This window comes from Theropithecus gelada, chromosome 16 (assembly GCF_003255815.1).
Source record: "Theropithecus gelada isolate Dixy chromosome 16, Tgel_1.0, whole genome shotgun sequence".
Classification (NCBI taxonomy): domain Eukaryota; kingdom Metazoa; phylum Chordata; class Mammalia; order Primates; family Cercopithecidae; genus Theropithecus; species Theropithecus gelada.
The window spans coordinates 36,700,667-36,706,259 of NC_037684.1; the positions used below are offsets into that span (position 1 = coordinate 36,700,667).

The 5,593-nt window shown below is 41.2% G+C and overlaps 1 pseudogene; it reads right to left on the reverse strand.

Moving 5' to 3' along the window:
• Nucleotides 1-3,280: 3,280 nt before the first annotated feature.
• Nucleotides 3,281-5,226, reverse strand: LOC112610133 (annotated as a pseudogene).
• Between the last annotated feature and the right edge of the window lie 367 nt (nt 5,227-5,593).

The following is a 5,593-nucleotide window of genomic DNA, read 5'->3' on the forward strand; positions in this document are numbered from 1 at the left end:
AGTGCACTGGCACGACCTCGGCTCACTACAGTCTCTGCCTCCCAGGTTCAAGCTATTCTCGTGCCTCAGCCTGCCATGTAGCTGGGATTACAGGAGTACGCCACGACACCTGGCTTTTTTTTTTTTTTTTTTTTTGTATTTTTAGTAGAGATGGAGTTTCACCATGTTAGCCAGGCTGGTCTCGAACTTCTGACCTCAAGTGATCTACCCACCTTGGCCTCCCAAAGTGCTGGGATTACAGGCGTGAGCCACTGCACCCGGCCCCCTTATTCTTTTTGATGGCTGCGTCATACTTTATTTAGATGGCAATTTAAAAATACTATGTTTTATAGTAGCAATTACTACGCAATTCATCTTTGGCTTAGTGGAGGGTAGCTTGATGGCATATTTCCAGATTACCCCTGGTTCACTTTCTTCTGCCAGTATGGAATATTTGCGTCTGTGGTTACTCCTTGGTCTGAAGAGGTGGAATCCTCTTTGGGATCACCCCTCTTTGTGGCTTGCTATGGTCTGAATATTTGTGTTCCCCAAAAATTCCTGTGTTGAAATCCTAATCCCCAAGGTGAGAGTATCAGGAGGTGGGGACTTTGGAAGGTGATTAGGTCATGAGGGCAGAGCCCTTGTGAATGGAATTCTTGCCCTTACAAAAGACTAGAGAGAACCCTCACCTCTTCTACCATGTGAAAACACAGCAAGAAGTTTCCATCCTTGAACCAGACAACAAGCCCTCATCAGACATAGAATCTGCTGGCACCTTAATTTTGGACTTCCCAGCCTCTAGAATAATGAGAAATAAATTTCTGCTATTTATAATCTACTCAGTTTAGAGTATTTTGTTATAGCAGTCTGAATGAACTAAGATAGCACTTGTTGACAATAATGATAAACATCATATTGGTGGTGCAGTGACACCAACACCAGACCACATAAACCCTAGGTTTTTATGGCAGTAAATGAACAGATGCATGAAATGATATTTATGAAGATGCGGCAGATGAGGAATTTATTGCAGTCTTTGTTCCCTAGCAAATGGTATTAGCAGTTTCTGTATTATGGTAAGTGGTGGCAAAAACTTTAGTTACATAGGATTAGTAGCCAAAGAAACACCTGACACAGATTGGAGAAAGGCAGGTCAGGGGCAGGCAAAGTTTCAAAAGAAATGCACTAAGCCTTCCCTCCTAGAGATAACAGAAAGCGGGTAATGAGTAGGGAAAAGCAGATCTGGTAGGACACGGCAGCTGAGGGCTCATCCTGGCTCAGCAACATTTTTCATCAAGATGATTAGCCTCAAAAACAAAACAAAAACAACTATTGAGCTAACAGGTTCAGCAAGGTTGGAAGATACAAAATTAGTGTACAAAAGCAATTGTATTTCTATGCACTAGTGATGAAAAATCTGAAAACAAAATTAAGAAAACAGTCACTTAGAATAAAAAATAGAAAACATACAAATGGTCAATGAGCACATGAAAATACGTTCTCTTATTTACCAGAGATTGAAAGAAAATATGTTCAACATCATTTGGGAAATGCGAATCAAAACCACAAAGAAATACTACTTTATACCCGATAGGAGAGCTATAATCAAAAGGACAGAGAACATCAAGTGTTGGCGAGGATGTGGAGAAATTGGAAGTGTCATACATTGCTGATGGGAATGCAGACTTGTGCAGCTGCTTTGGAAAACAACTTGGCAGTCCCTCAAAAAGTTAAATACAGTTACCATATGTCCCAGCAATTCTAAGTATATACCCAAGAGAACTGAAAATGTATGTCCACACAAAAAGTTGGATGTAAATGTTCATAGCAGCATTATTCGTAATAGCCCAAAAGTGGAAACAACTCAACTGTTGGTCAACTGATAAATGAATAAATAAAATGTGATATAGATATACAATGGAATATTATACAGCCACAAAAAGGAATGGAGTACTGACACATGTTACATCGCAGAGGAAACTCAAGAACATTATGCTCGGTGAAAGAAGCCACACACAAAAGACCACATATTGAATCATTTTACTGATATTAAATGTCCAGATAGGCAAAGCTATAGAGATAGAATGTACATTAGTAGTTGCCTAGGGCTAGGAGGCAGAAATGGGAAGTGACCATTAATGCGTAAAACGTTTCTTTTTGGGGTGATGAAAATGCTCTAAAATCTATTGTGGCGGCAGTTACACAGCTCTGTGAATATTCTAAAAATCACTGAATTATATACTTTAAATGATTATTCTTATGGTTTGTGAAATACCATTCAGTAAAATATTGTATGAAAAGACAAGACCAAACAAGACAAATTAAATGCAAAACTGGTCAGTTACACCTAAAAAGCTGGGGAGTAGGTGGTAGGGGGGGAAAAATAAAACTATACCAGCCTTCCTTTTCTGTCTTGAATAGGGCTAAAATGGGGCTCTGATCAGGTTGGCAAGAATTATCCCTTCAAATAAGAGATGGTAGAAGTCAAGGAGGTAGAGAAAGAATTTTACAGTTTCAGGTTCACCCCAAAACTCTAGCTTGGGAAGTTTTTCTGGTTTGGGCTGCTAAGCTGCTCTTGGAAAGAGCTGTCTAGTTCTGCCTATTCTGATCAAGGTCTTGAAAGCGTAAGTGAAAAGTGCGGCACAAGTTTATCCCAGTCCAGGGCCTGACTTGGATGCCAAATTTAGCCTTTGGCAACTTCTTTCCATTGAGACTCCCTGAGGACTTGTTTGACCTCCTTTTGGAAAGCTGCAAGGGAATTCACTTCTGGACTGTCGCCCAGCAAGTAGGGAGTGGCTCAGCAGGCTGCCTAATCCTCTGTTAAGTGAATGATAAAGTGTACCCAGGCACAGTCCATTGGAAGGCCGATTCCCTATATGTGGGATCTGGATTAGGAATTTTACAGGTATATAAAGATAATTCCCAACACTAAATATTGTGATCAACTTGAGGGGAAATCTTTTGAGAATGTATTGTACATATTCCTGCCTTTTTGTACTTAGGCTGTTTTTCAGCTGGTAATTAAAGGATTACATGGCCACTATGGAAAAATTGGAAAGAATAGTACCATTTTCCTTCTCTAGAGTTAACCATTGCTAACAGTTTAATATGTGTTCTTTTTTTTTTTTTGGTTTTGAATCTTTCATGAGAAAAATATGTATACACCATTGAGCTCAAGAACACTGTGTGTTTGGTATGTCATTGGCTCAAGGGTTGGGGACATGCATGGCAGAATTCGGAAACGGCATACATCAACAAAAATACACATGGTCATAACAAGAAAAACTGGCGCCTGGCACAATCAACTCTCAGTTTCCTCTTCACTCAGCAGCATGTTGGGGATCCCGTGGCTGATGGGGAACATATGTCCAGACTCTGGGCCCTGCAAGGTGCCCTCCATCACTTCCACCTCCAGCAGCAGATGGTGCGTGGTCCTCAGAAACTCTTTGTTCTCCTCATATCCCTCAACCGGCCCTTTAGGCACCTGGAGCAGGCGCAAGTTATCAGCCACCTCCAGGAACGCCGCCCACTCCACCTTGGGTATCATAGGCCCACGAAGTGGGGGTTGAACTCCACAGGGCAGATGCGGACTTGGCTGGCCTGGAGGCGCAGGGGGAAGCCATGGGGCCCCATCTCCCACATACTCGAGCTCAGCAGATTCTTAATGTGTGTTCTTTCAGACCATTTTCTATGTGTCTGTAAGCACAGATACACATGTATATGCACACATATGCTACCCCATAGCAATTTTTTTTAAACTTAAAAAAAAACCATAAATGGGATCATATTCTATTGGTCCACTTGTTTTTGCATTTAACTATATTTTCAAGATCTTTCCATGTCAGTACATATAAATCTTACTTATTCTGTTTGTTTGTTTATTTATTTATTTGAGACAGGATCTTGCTCTGTTGCCCAGGTTAGAGCTGGAATGCTGTGGCATAATCACAGCTCACTGCAGCCTCAACCTCCTGGGCTCAAGTGATCCTCCCACCTCAGCCTCCTGAGTAGGTAGGACTACAGGTGTACACCACCAGGCCTGGCTAATTTTTTAAAATTTCTTATAGAGATGGGCTCTCATTATGTTGTCCAGGGTGGTTTCAAACTCCTGGGTTCAAGCGATCCTCCTGTCTCAGCCTCCTAAAGTGTTAAAATTATAGGTGTGATCCACTGTGCCTGGTCTACTTTATTCTTTTTTTTTTTTTTTTTTTGAGACAGAGTCTCACTCTATCACCCAGGCTGGAGAACAGTGGCATGATCTTGGCTCACTGCAACCTCCATCTCCCGGGTTCAAGCGATTCTCCTGCCTCAGTCTCCTGAGTAGCTGCGATTACAGGCATGTGCCACCAAGCCCAGCTAATTTTTGTATTTGTAGTAGAGACACAGTTTCACCATACTGGCCAGGCTGCTTTCAAACTCCTGACCTCGTGATCCACCCGCTTCAGCCTCCCAAAGTGCTGGGATTACAGATGTGGGCCACCGTGCCCTGCCACTCTTTTTAAGGCCTACACAACATTCCATGGTATAAACATTTTACAATTTATCAAGCCATTTCCTATTGAAGCATATTCCTATATATCTAACTTTTCTTTATGATCAAGAATGTAGGACTCTTATGTAATGTATTTGTGTATACGTGAGAGTATTTGGGGGCATAGGTTCCAAGAAAGAGAATTATTTAGATTTCTGATACATCTGGAATTTATTTTTCAAACTTTATATTTTGAAATAAGTTCAAACTTACAGAAAAGTTGCAAGAATGGCACAATGAACTCCCATAACGTCTTCACCTTGATCTCCTAATTGTTATCATTTCATTACATTTGCTTCATCTCTTCTCTCTCCTCCACCCTACCTATACACTGTATACATACTAGATATTTTTTCTGATGCATTTGAGACTAATTGAGGAAACGAAGCCCTTAACTCTAAATACTTCAGTGTGTATTTCCTAAAAACAAGGGCATTATCTTACCTAAACTCAGCACAAGCATCAAAACCAGGAAATAGACATACAAAACACACTGATTTCTCCAACCCAGCATCATAAGGTTCAGTTTAGGCTTCTCCCTTCTCCAACACAGAGAAACTCATTCTCACCATCCTCAATATACTTCCTAATTTTATTGTAATACCCTTGTAAATAACAAATGTCCCTGCCATGCTGTCTGCCTCTTGTGTGCCTTGAGCTATGCATTCCCAGCCACATTGGCCTCACCCTGCTTGCTGCTTCTGAACTTGGTCCATACCAGTCACCGGGAAGAAGGAGTTAATTTATTTTTGAATGGTGTGAGGTTGTTGTTTTGTTTTGTTTTTTGTTCTTGGTTTTTTTGTTTTTGTTTTTGTTTTTTGAGACAGGGACTTGCTCTGTTGCCCAGGCTGGAGCGATCTCGGCTCACTGCAACCTCTGCCTCCTGGACTCAAGTGATCCTCCTGCCTCAGCCTCCTGGGTAGCTGGGACTAAAGATGTGTACCCCCATGACCAGCTAATTTTTGCATCTTTCTTGTAGAGATGGAGTTTTGTCATGTTGTCAGATATATCTTATTTTCTTAAATGCATAACCAGTTGTCCTGACACCCATTCTCAATTATTTGAAATGTTTCCACACACACT